The sequence below is a fragment of the Hemiscyllium ocellatum genome, chromosome 3 (genome assembly GCF_020745735.1).
Source record: "Hemiscyllium ocellatum isolate sHemOce1 chromosome 3, sHemOce1.pat.X.cur, whole genome shotgun sequence".
Classification (NCBI taxonomy): Eukaryota; Metazoa; Chordata; class Chondrichthyes; order Orectolobiformes; family Hemiscylliidae; genus Hemiscyllium; species Hemiscyllium ocellatum.
In genome coordinates this window covers 21851564-21874241 of record NC_083403.1, presented here as the reverse complement: position 1 = coordinate 21874241, position 22678 = coordinate 21851564, and the positions used below count along the sequence as shown (strand labels likewise).

Sequence of the window (22678 nt, the reverse complement as noted above, 5' to 3'; positions counted from 1 at the left end):
TTCAAGAGAACATTGGCTGTTTTCTTTTGGACAATAATGGTGTGCAGGGATAGAGGAGGAGCAGGAAAAGACCATACCATCAAATATCGTAATGCAGCAGGCAAGAACATTATGCACTCAGTAACCCACACAAGCTCGTGGACCAGGCCAAACTGAATCTCTGGGCTCTCCACTTGCTGTCACAGTGCTCACACATTCTGAGTTAACCTTGCTTGCAGCATTCCTGTCTTGTGCTGCCTTGCTTTGAATGTTTGCACATTTCCCTCAGCCAGAGACTTCAAGCTAATATTACTTTGTGTTGCTCTGCCATTTAGCATAGATACAAGGCCAGGAAGCTTGTCATAATCATCATGAGGACTCAGTCTGTTTAAGGGGGATAACCTTCACTCAGGGATCCTGGCACAGTAAGTTAGGGGCAGCCTCTGATACCAATCCAGGACCTGCCCCAAGTGATTAGAATCAGATTCTCCCCTCAGAACGGACATAGAGATGAATGACAGGGAGCACACCACTCATTTTGATTCTGTCTTATTGTGGGCTGTTTTGTTCCTGGAATGAGTGAGAGACAGGTACTACAGAAGGTGCAAGTTGGTAGCATAGTTACTATTTCTGTTGGTGCAGGTGGTGGTGCTTTTCCAAGCAATTATGTAGGCAGTACCAAGGGCATGCAGGAGACAGTAAATGGTGCCATAGGTTGTGATAGATGAGAACAAATGTGGAAGCCACACACTTAGTTAGAGTGGTAGAGCATGAACCTTTTGAAGATGATATAGTGGCAGAGATAGTATGAAGAATCAGAGTGAAGATGGTGGCACTTACACTGGCACAGTGAAAAGGATTTGGAGATGCTGGTGTTGGACTGGGGTGTACAAAGTTACAAATCACACAACACCAGGTTATAGCCCAACAGGTTTAATTGGAAGCACACTAGCTTTCAGAGCGCTGCTCCTTCATCAGGTGGTTGTGGAGGACACAGTTGTAAGACACAGAATTTATAGCAAAAGTTTAGTGTGATGTAACTGAAATTATATATTGAAAAATACCTTGATTGTTTGTTAAGTCTCTCATCTGTTAGAATGACTATGATAGTTTCACTTCTTTCATATATAAATCACAAAACTTTTCAAAAAAAGTAATGTAAGATTCTGTTAACTCACTTTTTAGATTAGAATCAGTCTAAACATCATGGCACAGACAGGGAGCAGAGGGGGATAACACCTTCAATATCTCAACATCTTATTTGCGCTGACACCAATTGTTATCCTGAGAATGTAACTTTTAAAAAAGTTTTGATTATTAGAAGATTGAGTACAAGGATAAACAAATTATGCTGCAGCTTTATAGAACGATAGTTAGGCCACACTTGGAATATTGCATACACTTCTGGTCACCACACTACCAGAAGAATGTGGATGCTTTGGAGAGGGTACCGAAAAAGTTTACAGGATGTTGCCTGGTATGGGGGGATTTTACCGATGAAGAAAGGTTTGCTAGGCTCGGTTTGTTTTCACTGGAACGCAGGAAGTTGAAGGGTGAGGGGATAGAAGTTTATAAGATTGTGAATGGCATGGATACAGTGGAAAGTATGAGGCTTTTTTCCAAGGGGGGAGGGGTCAATTACTAGGGGACACAGGTTCAAGGTGCAAAGAGGGAAGTTTAAAAAAGATGTGCGAGGCAGGTTTTTCATACAAAGGGTGGTGAGTGCCTGGAACACATTGCCAGAGGTGGTGGTGGAAGCAGACACAATAGCAGCATTCAAGAAGCACCTGGATGAACACATGAATACGAAGGAAATAAAGGGGTATGGATCCTGTAAGTGAAGACAGTTTTAGTATGGAAGGGCAAAATGCAGCAGCACAGGCTTGGAGGGCTGTTCTTTGTTCTTTGAGAGAGTGGAATTGAAGGAAATATGAAACAGCTGCTGGGGAAATCAATGGAGTGAAAGGCCAACAAATCATCAGAAATTGCAGTGCTTGGGTCAGGGTGAGGGAATCATGTGCTGACAACTCAAAACGGGGCAAGATTGTGAATTGTGAGGAGGAGGGAAGAAGACTACAAGGTGATTGAGACTGCGAAGTGTTAACAAACAGAAAGATCTGGGGGTGCAGGTACAACATTCCTTGAAACTGGTGTCACAGGTAGACTGGGTGGTGAAGAAGGCATTTAGCATGCTTGCCTTCATTAATCAGGATGTGGAGGTGCTGGTGTTGGACTGGGGTGGACAAAGTTAAAAATCACACTATACCAGGTTGTAGTCCAAAGGTTTATTTGGATGTACAAGTTTTTGGAGTGCTGCTCCTTTGTCAGGTAGCTACTGGGGCAGGCCCCACTGGCTAGCTGATGAAGAAGCAGCGCTCCAAAAGCTATTATCCTGGACACTGGGAATTACACACACACACACACACACAATCCATGCCCCTCATGATTTTATCAACCTCCTTAAGGTCACCCCTCAGACTTCAATGCTCCAGGCCAAAAGCCTTGGCCTATTCAGTCTCTATAGCTCCAGCACTATAACCTCGGCAACATCCTTGTGGATCTTTTCTAAACCGTTTCAAATTTAACAAAGCCTTTCCTGTAGCTGGGAGACCAGAGTTGAACGCAGTATTCCAAAAGTGGCCTCACCAATGTTCTGTATAGCCACAACATGGCATCCTACCTCCTATACTCAAGGCACTGACCAATAAAGGCGAGTGTACCAAACACCTTCTTCACTATCTTGTCCACTTGCGACTCCACTTTCAAGGAATTATGAACCTGTACCCCTAGGTTTCTTTGTTCGACAACACTCCCCAGGACCCTACCATTAATTGCATTAGTCCTGCCCTGTTTTGCCTTACCAAAGTGCAACATTTATCTAAATTAAACTCCGTCTGCCATTCCTTGGCCTATCAGCCCATCTGATCAAGGTCTCATTGTCTCTGAGATGACCTTCTTCACTATTCAGTTTTAGTGTCATGTGCAAAGTTACAAACCATTCCTCTTATATTCACATCCAAATCATTTCTATAAATGACAAAAAGCAATGGACCAACCACTGAGCATTGGAAATGGCTGGTCGCAGGCCTCCAGTCTGAAAAGCAACCCTCCACCACTATCCTCTGTCTCCTACCTTCAAGCCAATTTTGTATCCAAATGGCTAGCTGTTCCTGGATTCCATGTTTAGATTAGATTACTTACAGTGTGGAAACAGGCCCTTCGGCCCAACAAGTCCACACCGACCCGCCAAAGCGCAACCCACCCATATCCCTAACCTAACACGATGGACAATTTAGCATGGTCATTTCACCTGACCCGCACATCTTTGGACTGTGGGAGGAAACCAGAGCACCCGGAGGAAACCCACGCAGACATGGGGAGAACATGCAAACTCCACACAGTCAGTCGCCTGAGGCGGGAAATGAACCCGGGTCTCTGGCGCTGTGAGGCAGCAGTGCTAACCACTGTGCCACCGTGCCGCCCTGTGATTCCATGAGATCTAACCTTGCTTACCAGTTTATCATGCAGAACATTGTCAAACGTCTTGTTGAAGCCATAAAGACAACATCCACCACTCTGCCTTCAACAATCTTCTTTGCTGCGAAAGAGAGAGAGAGAGAGAGAGCGAGGATTGAGTTCCACTGATAGAAATAGAAATGTCTCCAAATACTCAGCTGGAAAATATATCAAGGATTGTATGGCACTGTACTTGGATACAGTGCCTGCCATTGCTGAGTAGCTGGACTTGTATGGCGGCAGGGAGAAATGGGTTTGATGTTTGCAAAAGACTGATGTGGATATGGTAATTTGTGTGAAAGTTAGGTATGACTCTTGAGTGCCATAAAGCGCTGTTGGGTTATTCTATTGCACTGAGTATAGTGAGATGTCATTTGTAAAATAGGTGTGAAATATGTTGTGAGGATGCATTCATTCACCTTGATCATTAGGTGTCATTATATTTTCCTGCTGCCTCATCTACGATGCTAGATTTCATGCATTCAGATCCTGGGTGACATGTTCCCAGTTGCTCTTCAGTCTTATCTAAGGGCTTCTTTCCAACTCCCTTCTGGAGTCAATGTTGGTAACCAAAGCCTGTGATGCAGTAATACTAAAGCAGGAATTGGTCTCCCTTGTCTGTTGACACAATTTCCAGGCAAGTGTTTCTCTGTGCATATCCTTGCTTTCGCAATCGAATAGCTTTTAAGATGATCAGGCTGTCTAGATTACAAGATTGATAAACAATGCTACCAAGGCCTCTTGCTGTTCACAGAGACTACAAACAGCTTGAAAGACTGAGAATCAGGACCTGAACTGCTTGGCAGATGATGTTACTCAGAAATTGCATGGAACCTATGTCAATCTGCATAAGTGTGAGTATGTCCCAAGTTGCAATTCCTACACCCAAAATCAGCTTCAAACTACAAAACAGCTTGAAACATTGAGGCAAGGTGTTTGATCTTCAGTGTTCACATTGTTCCAAATCAGAAATGTCTTTTGGGTTTACCATTTCAACATCAAAGCTTAAAGATGATCTGAATTAGAAATGACAAACACATTTACACATAATATTCATAATTACAAAATTGGTTCAAAATCAGTAAAATGCACAGATTAGTGCAGAATGGATGAACAATGAATGGAATAAATTAAACTTTTTGAAGAGCCTTTCCAGAGTTTGAGCCACATTACTTACCCGTGAGACTGAAATGTGAAAAAAGTGAAACTGTTCCTTTCAATAATACTGGCATCCTAAGAAACAGAGGCAAAATTGAAGTCAATCAGTCAAATAATTAGTTAATTCAAAGACAAAATGAAAATCTTTGAAAATCAAACAAAACAAAAAGATTTATGAAATAAGAATAGAATGCATTTAAATTATAATATTTTAACATATCTTCATAATCTACTGGGGTCTGGAAATTCTGCATGAACATCTCTAGCTCAGTTTCAGTGTAATTCTGTCAGGATTTAGAATGCAGACACATCTGTTCTCATAGCCAGGGTTTCCTGTAGAGAGTGATGTTATCGAGCAGAACATTTGATATGTATTTTCTTTTGCAGATTGATTTTTTTGCACTTAGAACAAGCTTTCCACATAAATCTATAATTCCCAATTGATCTTCAGTGGGCTGGATTCCAAAGAACTTTACAGCAATTGAGTACTTTCTGAAATGTGGTCACTGCTGTAATGTAGGAAAATAATCAATGGCTTATCTCTATTAAGTTGTGATTTATAAGGTACCGATAAATGAATCTAACAGTAAATAGCTATAAAAGAAAAACATCCTGCATTATCCATTGTTATGGAAGTCCTGAGCTTGACTCAAACTAAAGCATTTCCCTCCTTTGAGTGAATGTTTAATGTTTATGTTGAATCTTTATGTATTTATGGGATATTGCTAGCGAGGCCAGTATTTGTTGTCCTTCCCTGGTAGCCCTTGAACCGAGTGGCTTGCTAGGCCATTTCACAGGGTAATTAATTGCTGTGGATTTAGAATACTTGTTTCAGCCAGAACAAGTAAGTATGTCAGATCTCATTCCCTAAAGGGCGTTAGATTTAGATTTTATTATCACGTACTCAAGTACAAGGACTGGAGTACAATGAAAGGTGTACAGTTTTGACACACATGGCATAAATTACCTTGGTGCAAAATCTTAGTTTTTTTCTTCCTCTACATACCTCGGTCATGGAAGCAGCAGCTGGGGACCTTTGATGGTCGGCCACGAGGTGACTGGTCGTAGTTGGCAGCATCGAGGTTTCATCAATGTCTGGAGTGGTAGCAGAGTGGGTCTCTGCAACGAGGCGGGTACTGTGGCAATGGAGTGTGGCAGCAGCAGCATAAGTTCGGACAATTGATTATAGTTTCATGGTTACCCTTGCTGAATCAAGCTTTTGATTCCACATTTTATGAACTGAATTCACATTGCACTATCAGCTGTAATGGGTTTTGAACTTGTCTTTCAGAGCATTAACCTGGGCCTTTGATTTAGTAGACCGTGATATTACCACTCAATTAGCACTGTACCATCTTGTCCACATTTTTTTCACAAGTATTGTCATGTTTACTTCTCTGAGAATTCCTTGGTACCTCAAAAGAATTATTTTATGCGTAAAATTAATTAATTTGTTTGTAAGGAACATATGCCAAATCTGAAAGTAGCATTTGTCAATAACTGATTAGTTGTGGTTTGTGCAAGGCGAGAGTTAGAATGATGAGCACAGTCATTCACAGTACAAATAAGTCGCAATTATCTTCTTTAAACATTTGTTCAGTAAAACGTCTCGTAAAGAACTCTTACAACTTTTTTAACTAACTTCAGAAATCTTATAAAATATTTGGAGTTGGAGCCAATTAAATAAAACTAAACTGAATTCACATTGACTATCATAACATTAAAATATTATTGCAAATTATTTGAAATTTAAGAAGCATTATTTAATTAAAAATGGGAAGGAGAGACCAGGTAATGACAGACCTGCCAGTTTAATATAAATTGTCAGGGAATTACTGGAATCTATCATCAGAGACAGAGAGCAGAATTATAACTTGGCTGATGAGGGCGATGTGGTGGTTGGTGTTTGTATGCATCATGAGGTAGGGGAGGGTTTTAAACAGCAGAGAATGCCTACATATTGGAAATTCACTATGGCTTCACTCACCTCTACATGGGAAAGCTGCGTTTTTAAATTGTAAAGGTCCCCAAGCAGGGACGGCAAGTCTTTAAATTAAATGTGCAAAAGGTAATTGCTAACAATTTTAATCCTACTTTCTGGCAAGACATGGTTTCCCAAAATCTCTGAAATATGCCAGAGCGATTAAGACAAAATTAACAATGCCGTAAAACTGGAATGTTGCAATATGCCTAAATACTGAAACATGATCGCTGATTCCTGACTGAAATGAAAATCTTTGTTCACGTAACATTTTCTGCTAGTGTGCTTTCACATCATTAGTGATAATATCCTACATTTTGGAGATAATTTCGGTGATCTAGTAATTCTTTTGAATTTGATCTGCATGTCATAGCTTTCTTCTGCTTCAACTTCAGTTATTTCAGCATCATCAACTCATAGCCATATTTTGTCTACGTTTATCTGGGTAGCACAAGCTAAATCAGGAAAGAGCTGCTGAACTGATAGTCCCAACAATGAACATTTTCAAAGGAAAGAATCTAAAAATGAGTTTGAAAATTTCAGTTGAGGGGATTCACTATGCAGCTCTATGGACCTATGATGAGGAACACAAGGAGCAGACACTAACACAGCAGTCAACTTCTCCTTAGGCATCTACCCCTCCACAACATTGAGGGGAAGTAGATAGAAATCCAGTTCAAAGGAGGCAATACCCATTGGGGATGGCCATAAACATCCAGTCAGCAGCAGCATTGTGTGCCATCTACAAAATGCACTGCAGAAATTCACCAAGACTCCTAAGACAGCACCTTCCAAACTCACAATCATAAAGGCAATAAATATGAGAACACCACCATCTGCAAGTTCCCCTCCAAGCCACTCACCATCCTGATTTGGAAATATGTCGTCATTCCTTCACTGCTGCTGGGTCAAAATCCTGAAGCTTATTCTTAACAGCATTGTGGATATACTTGCATTAAATGGACTGCAGAAGTTTGGGAAGGCAGTTCACTGCCACCTCCTCAAGTGATAGGTGATAAATGTTAATTTGCCAGCAAAGTCCATGAGAGACCAGGTAATGACAGACCTGCCAGTTTAATATAAATTGTCAGGGAATTACTGGAATCTATCATCAGAGACAGAGAGCAGAATTATAACTTGGCTGGTGAGGGCGATGTGGTGGTTGGTGAATTTGAAGACAAAGAATCAGCTTTCTCAACCCATCTGAGCCTCCGAAGACTCAAATGTTCACAGCAGGTTATTGCTAACATTTGCAATTTCCTGGAACACGACTTCCTTTTAAGAAGACCAGGTGGTCATATATATCAAATGAGCTTCATGATTTTCACAGTGAAATTGTTTGCCTCCAAGCCACTCACCATCCTGATTTGGAAATATGTCGTCATTCCTTCACTGCTGCTGGGTCAAAATCCTGAAGCTTATTCTTAACAGCATTGTGGATATACTTGCATTAAATGGACTGCAGAAGTTTGGGAAGGCAGTTCACTGCCACCTCCTCAAGTGATAGGTGATAAATGTTAATTTGCCAGCAAAGTCCATGAGAGACCAGGTAATGACAGACCTGCCAGTTTAATATAAATTGTCAGGGAATTACTGGAATCTATCATCAGAGACAGAGAGCAGAATTATAACTTGGCTGGTGAGGGCGATGTGGTGGTTGGTGAATTTGAAGACAAAGAATCAGCTTTCTCAACCCATCTGAGCCTCCGAAGACTCAAATGTTCACAGCAGGTTATTGCTAACATTTGCAATTTCCTGGAACACGACTTCCTTTTAAGAAGACCAGGTGGTCATATATATCAAATGAGCTTCATGATTTTCACAGTGAAATTGTTTGCCTCCTTCCAGGGATCTGCAGGTCTTCACAACTGACTGGGCAGAAGTACATCGCTTAAATGACTTATGATATGTTGGCCAATGCTCTTAATTAGGTCCACATTGCAATTGATAAGGCTGGTCATATGCAGGGGATTCTCAGATTTGCTACAATCACTGATTCCCAAATCTATGAAAAGGTTATGTTGACACAAATATGGCAAACAAAATTCCCAAAGATCGTCAGCTTATGAATCAATCGAAATAGATTCAACACAATTACAGGAGAGAAAACAATGTTTATGCTCCAGGTTTGTAATTCTTCATTGATTGCATGAGACTACTCATTTATGTTCAGCTGGCATGTGATGACTTGAAGAGTTTTGTGCATGTTTGCGCAAGTTATCCTGGAAATTGTTGTGATACCTTCATGATGCTTATTACCTCTCCCACAAATCTTTGCTCTTCCAAAGTTGTTTGGTGGTTTTTTTGAAGACAAGAGCTTTCCTCTCAGGATTTGGCTCAGTACCCTTGAAAGAGGTCGACTACTAGTGCAGAAGAATTGTGTAATCTAAACCACAAGATCGTAGGGCAAACCGTTAGGTTGCTGAAGATGCGATTTCAGTGCCTGGACATATCTGGGAACAAAGATATCCAGAATACTGGGTTTTTTTCAGTCTTTATGGGATGCAAGCATTTTGGTTCAGACAGTATTTATTGCCATCCCCAATTGCCCAGAGAACATACAAGAGTCAACTGCTGTATGGATTGTTGTGGATCTATGTGAGCCAGACCATGTAGAGGTGGCATATTATCTTTCCTAAAGGACAATAGTGAACCAGATGGATTTTTATGACAACAACAGAGATTCATGGTTGCCATTAGGATAGCTTTTTACTTCCAGGTTTTATTGAATTCAAATTTCATTATCTAACATGACAAACCATGCTAGGATTCAAATCCATGTCTCCAGAGCTTTAACTTGGGATTCCGAATTAATAGTCGAATGATATTATATGACAGCCTCCCCATTGGCTTTTATATCAAAGGAGATGGAGTATAAACATAGGTAAGTCTTGCTAAAACTATGAAACGCACTAATTAGACAACACCTAGAAAACTGAACAGTTTTGGTCCTCTTATCTAAGGAAGGATATAATGACATTGGAACATTCTACGTTGACTCTAAATTCACTTGGTTAATTCTGGGAATAGGGTGATTTTATTGAGGAGAGGTTGAGTAGGTTGGGCATGTCCTCACTGGAATTTAGAAGATTGAAAGGTGACCTCATTGAAACATAAAAGATTCTTAGAGTCTTGCTAGGCCAGAAACAAGAAATAGTTTCCTTTTCTGAGAGAGATTAGGACTACATGGTAGAATCTCAAAGAACGGATTGCCCATTTCAGACAGTTGGTTGTGAATCTGTGGAATTTCTTAGCGCAGAGGGCTGAAGAGGCTGGGTCATTACATGTATTCAATGCTGAGATAGATGGAGTTTTAAGCTATAACAGAATCAACGCTTACGAAAAAAAGGCAGGAAAATGGAGTTGAGGATTTTCAGATCAGCCACAGTTTCTTTAAAAGGAAGAACAGACTCAGTGGGCTGAGTAGCCTGCTTTTATTCCTGCATTCTATGGCTTTACATTCCAGGGCACATCATCTTTGCAGTATCCAGTGCCTTCAGTTGTTTCTTGAAATCACACAACATAAATTGAATTGACTGAAGACTAGCATCTGCATTACTCGGGACTTCACAATGAGGCTGATTTGGATTGTCTACTCAACACTTCTGGTTGAAGATGCTTTAAAATATTTCAGCTTTGGATTTTATAATTAGATCTACTCTATTTCTTCTTAATTCCAAGGAATATAAGTGCAACCATCCTAACATCTCCTCACACAGAGATCCCTCCATACCTGATATCAGCCTAGTGAGTTTTCTCTGAACTGTCTCCAATGTCAGTACATGTTTCCTTACTTATGGGGATGAAGAACTATTCGCAGTATTCCAGAAGAAATTCAGCAGATTTGGCAACATCTGTGGCAAGAAAGCAAAGTTAACATTTCAAGCCCAGTGACCTTTCTTCAGAACGCAGAAGAATCACCAGAATCAAAATATTAGTCTGCTTTCTCTCCTCAGCTGCTGCCAGACCTGCTGAGTTTCTCCAGCAATTTCTAATCTTTTTACAGACCTTAGTGTCCATAATGCTTTGTTTTAGATTATCACAGTATTCCAGGTTTGATCTAAGTAGTGTGTTGTATATTTTTCACAAGACATTCCTATTGTTACACTCAATTCCTCGGAAATAAAAGCCAATATTCAATTTGCCTTCCCTATTACCTATTGAATTTATAAGCTAACATTTTTTGATCCATGCATGAGGACTCTCAAATCTGTCTATGCTGTAGCTTTGTGCAGTCTTTCCCATTTGAAAAATATTTGGCTCTTCTTGCTTTCTTGTCAAAATGCGTGACCTCACCTTTTCCGATATTAGACTCTTAATTCCAGGCTTTTTTATCATCGAATTCCAATTCCACTGTCTCACCATAGTGAGATTCAAAGCCTGATCCCCAGAACATTACCTGAGTCACTAGGTTAATAAACTAGCACAAACACCCCTACAGACTGTCACCTCCACACTCAGATCCAGTCTCTTATAAGTTCTGACTTTAAGTAACCACAGTTTCATCATGTCCACTAGCCTCAATTACAATATTATTAAATTATTATATTGTTATATATTTGTATTTACCCATCTTCCACTAAGTCTTGACTGTGTTCAGGTGGTGTGAGGCAATTTTAATAAATTTAGATGCCTTACACTTACATTGTCTGTCACTACATAGACTCTGGAGTGGTGTTAAAGGTGTAGCTGCCACTTCTTTGTTTACACTTCATCTCAAGCTTTGTTACTATAGACTCTCTTCAATTTTGATATCATTGACAAAACTATTTGGCAGTTGTCTTTAAACTATAACAAATCTGACAAGGACTCCAGTATTTTTTTTAAATTTACTCACTGGGTATGGAAATTGCTGAGTAGATCAGCATTTATTGCCCATTCCTAATTAATCTGAGGGTAGTGAAGAGTCAGTTGCACAAGGCTCTGGGTCTCTAGACCAAACCAAGTAAGGTCAGTAGTTTCTTCCCCTGAAAAATATTAATGTACCAGATACCTTTTTTCTAACCCCAACAATAGTTTCATCACTTTTTGCAGCTTTTTTTTATTTGAATTCAAATTCCACCATCTACCACAGCAGGATTTGAACCTGGACCCCATAACATTATCTGGATCACTGAATTAATGGCAATAACACCAGGCCATTACCTCCCTATCAGGATCTGGTCTGTTAAGAATTCTGACTTTAATTTGCCATAAATGCATCATAAACACTAGCCCGTAGTGACCATTAAGAACATCACCCATGGATTAACCTGAATGCAGCACTGTTTCATCAAATCCTGTCCTTTCAAGAATTTTACAAATTCTACAGTTGAAATAGTCATCAAATGCTTTTAACATATCTTCAAATGTGGCTGATATATCATTTATCGCTTGCTGAGCAATAACACCAACTACAATATTCCGAACAGTGTATGAAAGTGTTTTTTATTAGAGGAACAAGAAATGGGAAAACCTCTCTGAAAGCCATGAATGACGGATAAAACTCCTCTAGAGCTGAAAATGGTGAGAAACCCAAAAGTGTTTCATTTTGCCTGAAGTCGTCAATTTGGAAGCTATTCTTCACCTTAAGGATTGTCTTCTCCAGGTGACCACTTTGTGTTCTATCTTGGCCCATATCTGAAATTGAATCTTTCTCGCAACACCATTTCTGATATCTTAGCTTCCTAATGTGATTGGCTATTTTACCTACTTTAAAGATTTTTAAATGATGGCACTGCTGTGTTTTGTTGCTGTACTGGAGGATGTTCCCACTGTTTGCTGCTAGAGTGGAGGTTTTCCCACCGTTCATAGTGAAAAAAAATGTGTTTTCCCAACTATTTACAGCTCATGATAGAAGCTTTCCTACACATTGCTCCTGCAATAGAGGTGTTCCTACTTCTTATTTGGTTTGTAATAGAGCTTTTCTGCTATTCACAACTATAATGGTGATTTTATTTTCCTGCCACTCAAGGCTATAAGGGAGGTTTTTCCAAATTTTGTTCCTGTAATAGAGATTTTCATGGTCATAATGAAGACTTCCCACTACTTATGGCTATAATGATGGTTTTCCCATGTTTTGTTCCTGTAATGAAGGCTTTCTCGCCATTTGCGGCTGTTATGGTGATTTTACTGAAATTTGCTGCAGTGGAGTTTTGCTGTGCGTCAGAGTTTCTCTGTGACACCTTACACTCTCCTTATATCAGAATCTTGTACTTATTTACATTACCTAATGCCTAACTGCTTCAAGACACTTGACTAGCAATTTTTCTGGCTCTCCATGACTGAAAAATTACAAGTTTTCTTTCACGACCCTCTTAGTTTCGCTTTTCTAGACCTGTCTCATATCTGTACACTATGGCATTGTGCCCAACTGAGGCTGCAATCTTTTAAAAATTACGGCCCTTTTGGTCTGAACTACTGTGTTGTTTGTGAGACTTCTGTCAAGTCTGAAATACTTTGTAACATGAAATAAAATGTGTCATTCTCATAAGTATTCTTCTGTGATGAATGTTGCAGTATGTGGGTGTACCTACGAGAGAAAGTGCAAAACCTGACCTACTCTTGGGAAATAAGGCGGGGCAGGTGACTGAGGTGTCAGTGGGGGACTCTCTGGGGCCAGCGACCATAATTCTATTAGTTTTAAAATAGTGATGGAAAAGGATAGACCAGATTTAAAAGTTGAAATTGGAGGAAAGGCTTATTTTGACAGTATTAGGCAAGAACTTTCGGCACCGTGGGGCGGCACGGTGGCACAGTGGTTAGCACTGCTGCCTCACAGCGCCTGAGACCCGGGTTCATTTCCCGACTCAGGCGACTGACTGTGTGGAGTTTGCACGTTCTCCCCGTGTCTGCGTGGGTTTCCTCTGGGTGCTCCGGTTTCCTCCCACAGTCCAAAGATGTGCGTGTCAGGTGAATTGGCCAGGATAAATTGCCCATAGTGTTAGATAAGGGGTAAATGTAGGGGTATGGGTGGGTTGCGCTTCGGCGGGTCGGTGTGGACTTGTTGGGCCGAAGGGCCTGTTTCCACACTGTAAGCAATCTAAAACTTTCAAAAGCTGATTGTGGAGCAGATGTTCACAGGTAAAGGGATGGCTGGAAAATGTGAAGCCTTCAGAAATGAAATAACTAGAGTTCAGAGACAGTATATTTCTGTTAGGGTGAAAGGAAAGGCCGGTAGGTGTAGGGGTGACTAAAGAAATTGAGGGTTTGGTTAAGAAAAAAGAAGGAAGCATATGTCAGGTATAGACAGGATCGATCGAGTGAATCCTTAGAAGAGTATCAAAGAAGTAGGAGTATACTTAAGAGGGCAAAAAGGGGACATGAGATAACCTTGCAAATAGAGTTAAGAAGAATCCAAAGGATATTTACAAGGACACAAGAGTAACTAGGGAGAGAATAGGGCACCCTAATTATCAGCAAGGCGGCCTTTGTGTGAAGCTGGAGGAGATGGGGGAGATACTAAACGAGTATTTTGCATCAGTATTCTCCACGGATACATTGATGCTCCATGTCCCAGCCTGTTCCGCCTGTCTCTGTAGCTCAAATTCTCCAACCTTGGCAACCTCCTTGTAAATCTTTTCTAAATCCTTTCAAGTTTCACAACATAGAAGGGGACCAAAACTGCATGCAATATTCCAAAAGTGGCCTCACCAATGCAAGATATAAAAGAGACCTAAGTGGCAACCTTTTCACACAGAGGGTGGTACATGTATGGAATGAGCTGCCAGAGGAAGTGGTGGAGGCTAGTACAATTGCAACATTTAAAAGGCATCTGGATGGGTAAATGAATGGGGAGGGTTTAGAGTGATATGGGCTGGGTGCTGACAGATGGGGTTAGATTGGTTTGGATTATCTAGTTGGCATGGACGAGTTGGACCAAAGGGTCTGTTTCTGTGCTATACATCTCAATAACTCTACGACTCTATTGTTTGTTTTTCGATTTCCTGCTGACTATTGGGGGGTATATAGTACAACCCCAATAAGGTGATCATCCCTTTCTTATTTCTCAGTTCCACCCAAATAACTTCCCTGGACGTATTCCCAGGAATATCCTCCCTAAGCACAACTATAATGTTATCCCTTATCAAAAATGCCATTCTCCCTCCCCCTTGACCCCCTTTTGGTCCTTCTGACACCATTTGTATCCTGAAACAATAAGCTGCCAATCCTATCCATCCCTGAGCCACTTCCCTGTATTGCTAGGATATCCCACTCTCATGTTGCTAACCATGACCTGAGTTCCTCTGCCTTCCCTGTTAGGCATCTTGCGTTGAAATAAATGCAGTTTATTTTATCAGTCCTACCTTATTAGAATCAGGGAGTCATAGAGATGTACAGCACAGAAACAGACCCTTCAGTCCAACTCATCCATGCTAATCAGATATCCCAACCTAATCTAGTCCCATTTGCCAGCACTTGGCCAATATCTCTCTAAACACTTCCTATTCATATACCCATCCAGAAGTCTTTTAAATTGTACTGGACTCCATCACTTCCTCTGGCAGCTCATTCCGTACATGCATCACCCTCTGTGTGAAAAAGTTGCCCCTTAGGTCCCTTTTATATCTTCCCTCTCTCACCCTAAACCTATGCCCACCCCCACCCTAGGGAAAAGGGTCTATTTATCCTCTCCATGCCCCTCATGATTTTATAAACCTGTATGAGGTCACCCCTCAGCCTTCAACGCTCCAGGGAAAACAGTCCCAGCCTGTTCAGCCTCTCCCTGTAGCTCAAATCCTCCAACCCTGGCAACATCCTTGTAAATCTTTTATGAACCCTTTCAAGTCTCACAACATCTTTCTGATAAGAAGGAGACCAGAATTGCATGCAATATTCCAAAAGTGGCCTAACCAACATCCTGTACAGCTGCAACATGACCTCCCAACTCCTGTATTCAATGCTCTGACCAATAAAGGAAAGCATACCAAACGCCTTCTTCACTATCCTATCCACTTTCAAGGAGCTATGAACCTGCACTCCAAGGTCACTTTGTTCAGCAACACTCCCTAGGACCTTACCATTAAATATATATGTCCTGCTAAGATTTGCTTTCCCAAAACACAGCACCTCACATTTACCTAAATTAAACTCCATCTGCCACTTCTCAGCCGATTGGCCCATCTGATCAAGATTCCGTGGTAATTTGTGGTAACCTACTTCGCTGTCCACTACACCTCCAATTTTGTTGTCATCTGCAAACTTACTAACTATACTTCTTATGCCGACATCCAAATCATTTATATAAATGATGGAAAGTAGTGGACCCAACACCGACCCTTGTGGCATATCACTGATCACAGGTTTCCAGTGTGAGAAAACCCTCCACCACCATCCTCTGTCTTCTATCTTTCAGCCAGTTCTGTATCCCTGTATTCCATGAGATCTAGCCTTGCTAACCAGTCTCCCATGGGGAACCTTATCAAACGCCTTACTGAAGTCCATATAGATCACGACCACCGCTCAGCCCTCATAAATCCACTTTGTCACTTTTTCAAAAAACTCAATCAACTTCGTGAGACATGATTTCCCAGCACAAAGCCAAGTTGACTATCTCTAATCATCCTTACCTTTCCAAATACATGTAAATCTTGTCCCTCAGGAGTCCCACCAAAACCTGTCCACGACCGACGTCAGGCTCACTGGTCTATAGTTCCCTGGCTTGTCCTTACCACCTTTCTTAAATAATGGTACCACGTTAGCCAATCTCTACCTTCTGGCACTTCACCTGTGACCACTGATGATACAAATATCTCAGCAAAGGGCCCAGCAATCACTTCCCTAGTTTCCCACAGAGTGCAAGTGTACACCTGATCAGGTCTTGTGGATTTATCCACCTTTGTGCATTTCAGAACATCCAGCACTTCCTCCTCTGTAATATGGACATTTTTCAAGATGTCACCATCTATTTCCCCACATTCTATATCTTCCATTTCCGATGCAAAATACTCATTTAGTATCTCCCACGTCTCTTGCAGCTCCACACAAAAGCTGCCTTGGTGATCTTTGAGGGGCTCTATTCTCTCCCTAGTTACCCTTTTACCCTTAATGCATTTGCAAAAAACCCGCTGGATTCTCCTTAACCCTATTTGCCAAAGCTATCTCCTGTGTCCTTTTTGTCCTCCTGATATCTTTGCTTGGTTCCTGTCTGCCCTGACTGTTTGGCTCCCTGCATTTCTCAACTGGACCAGTCTCAGACTGTTCTCTTTCCTCACTATCTCCCTTGGCTCCACCACCCCAACCCCTCCCCCCAAACTTACTTTTTTTTAATCCTCCCAAGCAGGTCAAGCAAATCTACCTGCCAGTATATTGGTTCCTTTCCAATTCAGATCACTTCTACCCCAGAAGAGATTCCAATGATCCAAAAATGTGAATCCTTCTCCCTTACACCAGCTCCTCAGCCATGTATTCATCTACTCTATCCTCCTATTCCATCCTCACTAACTCATAGCACCAGGAGTAATCCAGATATTACTACCCCCGAGGACCTCCTGTTTAAATTCCTGCCTAACTTTCTATATTGTCCCTTCAGAATCTTATCCTTCTCTCTTCCTATATCGTTCGTTCCAATGTGTGCAACGACCTCCTGAAGGTCCCCCACCCCTTTGAGAATAATCTGCACTTTCTCCGAGATAACCTCAATCCTGGCACCAGGGAGGCAACACACCATTCTGATTTCTTGCCATCGGCCACAGAAATGATGCTAGCTCTTTTATCGGTGTAATTGCAACGGTTTGTAAAATAGGTGTGGATCAGATGAGCATTAATGCTATTGCTTCTGGTGAAAGACCTTGACTATTTCCTTCGTTTCTTCAAAGTCAGGAGCAGGGACCTCAAAGCAAAGGTTCAGACAAGTTGTCTCAGTAAACATCCAATTATGGAAAACCCATGAAACACCTTAGGAATAGCTGACAAATCAACGACAGCATTAACATTTCCCAAGACTAGATAAATGACTTAAATGTTCCAATTAGCCAAATTTCACAATAGCTCCGTTTCAAATTTGCGTAATTAGTGTATCCTTCAACAACAGTCCTTTTCCGTAACATAGAATTATTGAGCTTATTACCTTCTTGCACAATGACTGCACCTTGCTCCCAGGCTGAAACTGATCAACTTAATTACACATCGGGACACTGTTGGCAGCAACAATTGAACACACATTCTAAACAGCATCAACCCAAAGCATGACCCAACTCCACCACAAATAAGTGCACACCAAATATCAAAATGAGCATTTTAACCATGTTGGAGAGGAAAAGTATTGGCATTTGAAGAGTTGATTTAGAAGCAAAAATAATTATTGTGGTAAACCTGATCACTCTTCAAATATCAATAGATGCTAGTACAGTTCACCTTGTCAAATATAACATGAAAATAAAATCAACAAAGGGAAAGTAGAACTAAGAACAATATAAAGCAGAACAGGCCATTCGGCCCTCGATGTTGCACCGATCTGTGAACTATTCTCAGCTCGTCCCCCTACACTATCCCAAAATCATCCATGTGCTTATCCAAGGATTGTTTAAATCTCCCTAATGTGGCTGAGTTGACTATATTAGCAGGTAGGGCATTCGATACCCTTACCACTCTCTCTGTAAAGAACCTGCCTCTGACATCTGTCTTAAATCCATCACCCCTCAATTTGTAGTTGTGCCCCCTCGTACAAGCTGACGTCATCATCCTAGGAAAAAGACTTTCACTGTCTACCCTATCTAATCCTCTGATCATCTTGTAAGTCTCTATCAAATCCCCTCTTAGCCTTCATCTTTCCAATGAGAACAGACCCAAGTCTCTCAGCCTTTCCTCATAAGATCTTCCCTCCAGACCAGACAACATCCTGGTAAATCTCCTCTGCACCTTTTCCAATGCTTCCACATCCTTCCCGAAATATGGGAACCAGAACTATACACAATATTCCATGTGTGGCCGCACCAGCGTTTTGTATAGTTGCAGCATGATATTGCGGCTCTGGAACTCAATCCCTCTATGAATGAAACCTAACCCACCGTATGCCTTCTTTACAGCACTATCAACCTGGGTGGCAAGTACTTTTATAAACTCCACAGAAGAAAGGTAACCTACTCCTAAGAATGAAAATTTTTCTACTTTATTTTGGATCCAGAAATCATTTGAATTTCATGTCATTCTATGACTAAATAAAGCCTGGGATCATGTCTCCCTCCTTCTGGGAATCACTTCCCTGCATGGAAAATAAATATTGGCATACTTGCTTCTTTTTCCTGAACTACTTTGTGAATGAAATGATCCCTTGTTGAATTGTAAAACATGAGCGAGGCAGTTTGGTACATTGAGAGTTAACAGTTTGTTATTAAAGTTTTCAGAATGTGAGAGGAAGATATTTTACTCTTGCTTCCCACAAGCAGATTGTTTCTGCATTCACCAGCATGTTGAATGTTACAACTCTCAGAATCATTTGCCTGGAGATATAACCATGAGTCAAAATGATTCACTCACAACTGGAATGCAGCAGATACATCGCAAGTCTTTCAAATTCTCCTGCATTCTGACATTAGAAGGGTACTGAGAAAGACACTTATTCATTCTTCTATGCAATGCTTCAAACCTGGCATTGAGTACATCGCCCATTTTCATCGCTCCACCACTAGCCGTTGTGCTTTCAGCCACTATGCCCTAAATTCTGGAATTGCCTTCCTAAAATCTTCTACCTTTAAGCACTCTTTGAGTCCAATTCTTTGCTCACCAGTCCTAATATCTCTTTAAGAGGGTTTGTGTCAAATTTGGTTTGCTGACTCTCCTGTAAAATGCCGTGGGACATTTTTTTCAACATTGCAGGTATTACTTAAATGCAAATGGTTGGAAAGAATGCTGTGGATTTACAGTGCTGTGTTCTGCTGATTCTGTGTTATTGCTATCCATTGCTAGTGACACAGGAAAGTCTCCTCTGAACTAACTCCAAAAGACGTACGCAGACAATGTGAAACTTAAAGGAACAGTGCAATTGGTGATCAATATCCATGCTGATTATCCAATCCTTTATACTGAGCGTGCATTGTTTCAATGAACAAATTCCTGATCCCTGACTAGCAGCAACCCCTCTTTAAAGTGAGTACAAAAGATAAACGTTCTCATCATTTCTCTCACGGATGTTTGAGTTGGATAGTAAAGTTAGCCTGAGAGGGCTTTCTGTGTGACAAGTTGTTGACATCCAGTAGTGGGAATGATCCAGTAGTGGTGAAAACCCAACTCTGAAATAGCATTAGACAGAACACATAGCAGAAAGATAGGCAGATATACCTGGTCTAGATATTTTTAATCAACTTGTTCAGCAATGTTGCAACAACATAACCCAGTATTGGAGCAGGTAGAACTTGATTAGATTAGATTACATTCCCTACAGTCTGGAAACAGGTCCTTCAGCCTAACAAATCCACACCGACCCTCCGAAGAGTAACCCACCCAGACCCATATCCCTCTGACTAATGAACCTTACACTATGGGCAATTTAGCATGGCCAATTCACCTGAGCTGCACAGATGCGGGAGGAAACTGGAGCACCCAGAGGAAACCCACGCAGACATGGGGAGAATGTGCAAACTCCACACAGACAGTCAGCCGAGGCTGGGATTGAACCTGGGACTCTGGTGCTGTGAGGCAGCAGTGTTAACCACTGAGCCACTGTGCCGCCCTAAACTTGAACCCAAGTCTGCTAGCCCAGAAGCAGGGACACTACCACTGTTCCACAATAACCCCTTTACCTACTCCTCTCTGTTGGTATTTATGCTTCACATGAACCTCCTCTGACCCTGTATTATCATCCTGTCAGCATAACCCTCCAGTCCTTGCGCTGGTTTACTTGCTTAGATTCCCTGATAACACTGACAGGTTAAAACACATTTAAGATTGAACTGGCACAATTTAGAATGTCAATTACTTTCCTAAACAGACATAGTACAGAGTTAAAAAGAGGTGAAATTAATTTGAGGTCATCAACTACTACTTTAGTAATTATGACATATGAGACACTTCAGAAACTGGAGTCTGCAGGCTCCAGATCTCAAAATTGAATTATCTTCTCAAAAGGTAGGATATTAATCTTTTAACCTGACCTGCATCTGGAAACTGTAATTTACTTTTTTAAAATTATTTTGCAAATATGATGGCATTGGTCTGCAATAGTCACAATAAATGATGTTGTATACTGAGCAACATGCTACAGTGGTGCGAACAGTGCGCAGGGCAGTTTCAAGTAATCATGCAATCATTCAGCAGAGGGAGCCTCATTCAAGAAAGTTCAATCGTGGGAAGAAGACCTTTTGTGGTGTAATGGTAGTGTTCCTCCCTCAGAGCCAGAAGACCTAGATTCCTGTCCCACCGGCTCCAGAGGTGTGTCTTAAAATGCCTGATCAGTTTGATAAAAATAATACTTAACATTGGGTGATTGGATAGCTGGTTTACAGTGTGGAATGACACCAACAGTATGGGTTGTAATTCCCACACTGTCTGAGGTTACCGTGAGGACCCTCCTCAAGCAAGGGGAAGTGACCCTTAGGTTAAACCACTATCAGTCATCACTCTCTCTCTCGCTCTCTCTCTCTCTGTAATGAGAGAGTAGCCTATGGCCTGATAGGACTATGGTGACTTTATCTTACATTATTTGATAAAGAATATTTACAGAGTCTGCTGAGGTAAGAAACACATTAAATTTGTTTGAGATTCATTTTCCTGTGCTTGATCTTAGCATGAAGCTGCAAGGGAGAGCAGGATAGAGTGATATTTCATGTCAAATAGAAGGCATAGAGTTGAGATAAGGAAACAATTTCAGGACGCAACCTGTAACTAGTGGAATAACACAGGAATCAACGTTGGGTCGCAACGTCACAATATGACTTGGATGACAAAAGTGAATGTACGAAAGCCAGGTTTGTGGGAGACACAAAAATGGCAGGAAAGCAAGTGGTGAGGATGGCATGAAGAGTCAGCAGAGGGATATCAACAGGTCAGGCAAGTTTGTAGATAGGATAAATGTGGGGGAATGTGAGATTATGCACTTTGGAGGAGAAATAGAGAAACTGAATATCATTTAAATGGAAAAACTCAACAGAAAGCGTACAGAGGGATTTGGGAGTCTTTGTAAATATTTCACAAAAAACTAGTATCATGTTCAACAGGTAATCGGGAATACAAATGGAATGTTGATATTTATTCCAAAAAAAAGGTGTATAAAATTAGAGAGGTGAAAGTGAGTACTGCAGATGCTGGGATTAGAATCTAGATTAGAGTGGTGCTGGAGAAACACAGCAGGTCAAGCAGTATCCGAGGAGCAAGAAAATTGATGTTTCAGGCAAAAGCCCTTCATCAGGAATGAGGCTGGGAGCCTTGGAAGTGGAGAAATAAATGGCTGGGGGGAAGGTAGCTGGGAGTGTAATAGGTGGATGGAGGTGAGGGTATAAGTGATAATCAGACGGGAGGGTAGAGCAGATAGGTGGGAAGGAAGACTGACAGGTGGGACAGGACACAAGGACGGTGCTGAGCTGGAAGGTTGGAACCAGGGAGAGGGGAAATGAAGAAACTGGTGAAGTCCACAATGATGTCATGAGGTTGAAGGGTCACGAGGTGGAAGGGGAGACGCTCTTCCTCCAGGCGTCAGGTGGTAAGGGAGTGGCAAAGGAAGAGGCTCAGAACCTGTATGTCCTCGGCAGAGTGGGTTGATTGGTGTGGGTGTCCTGGAGATGTTCTCTGAAGCGTTCTATGAGAAGACGTCCGGTCTCCCCAATGTTGAGGAGACCATATTGGGAGCAACAGATGCAATAAATGACCATGTGTGGAAGTGCAGGTTAAACTTTGATGGATGTGGAAGGCTCCTTTCTGGCCTTGGACAGGGGTGAGGAGGAAGGTGTGGGCACAGGCTTTGTAATTCCTGCAGTGGCAGGGGAAGGTGCCAGGAAGGGAAAGTGAGTTGTTAGAGGGCATGGACCTGACCAGGTAGTTATGAAAGGAACGGTCTTTACAGAAAGTGGATAGTGGTGGGGAGGGAAATATATCTTTGGTGGTAGGGTCTATTTGTAGGTGGCAGAAATGGCG

At 41.5% G+C, this 22678-nt stretch overlaps 1 long non-coding RNA gene across 1 annotated transcript in view; it reads right to left on the bottom strand.

The window, feature by feature from the left end:
- LOC132831052 (uncharacterized) overlaps window positions 1-22678 on the bottom strand; it is a 116315-nt gene that overhangs the window by 44273 nt on the left and 49364 nt on the right. The window contains exons 2-3 of the long non-coding RNA XR_009646472.1: window positions 4673-4728; window positions 3493-3577 (exon numbers count right to left, since the gene is read on the bottom strand). This is a non-coding gene — a long non-coding RNA (uncharacterized LOC132831052). The remainder of the gene's footprint in view (window positions 1-3492; window positions 3578-4672; window positions 4729-22678) is intronic.